This window comes from Penaeus monodon, chromosome 24, assembly GCF_015228065.2.
Source record: "Penaeus monodon isolate SGIC_2016 chromosome 24, NSTDA_Pmon_1, whole genome shotgun sequence".
Taxonomy (NCBI): Eukaryota; Metazoa; Arthropoda; class Malacostraca; order Decapoda; family Penaeidae; genus Penaeus; species Penaeus monodon.
The window spans coordinates 35,885,904-35,886,515 of record NC_051409.1 but is presented as its reverse complement, the minus strand read 5'-3'; the positions used below and the strand labels follow the sequence as shown (position 1 = coordinate 35,886,515).

General features: G+C 24.7%; 1 protein-coding gene across 1 annotated transcript in view; it reads left to right on the top strand.

Moving 5' to 3' along the window:
- The window catches only part of LOC119588748, a 12,272-nt gene that overhangs the window by 4,640 nt on the left and 7,020 nt on the right, over nucleotides 1-612 (top strand). The gene's annotated exons all lie outside the window — the stretch shown is intronic.

Genomic DNA, 612 nt, shown 5'->3' with positions numbered 1-612 from the left:
TAGTAAGATTTTAGACTGAGTTGGTGTTTTTATTGTTTTTTTTTGTAAGACTGATCTGTTTTTTTCCGTTTTTAGACTAAATTGGTGTTTTTATTCTATTAATTTATTGGTAAGACTGATTTTTTTTTTTGGTTTTAAGACTGAGTTGGTGTTTTTATTCTGTTATTTTCTTAGTAAGACTGAATTTTTAAAATCTTACAAGTAAGATAAATTGCTTTTTTGTTGTTTTTGTTGTTTTTACAATCATAGAATCTCCCTAGTTAGACAGATTTTTTTTTTTTTATCATAGAATCTTCCCAATAAGATTACGTTGATTACCTTTACTCTTTTTTTTTATCATGGAATCTCCTCAGTTATTTTTCTTATCACATTATTTTGTTAGTAAGAATAAATAAGGCCTGAATTGATATGTTATTATCGTATTATTTTTGTTTTTGCTTTTTAATCTTTTAAATAAAACTTTTTTTTTTAGCATATTATCTCCCCCTGATAATTTTTTTTATCATAAAGTGTCCTTGATAAAACTGACTTGCAATGACTTATCTCCTTAGTAAGACTGAATTGTTCTGTTTTGTTTATAAATCATATAATTTCTCAGATAAGACTGAGTTC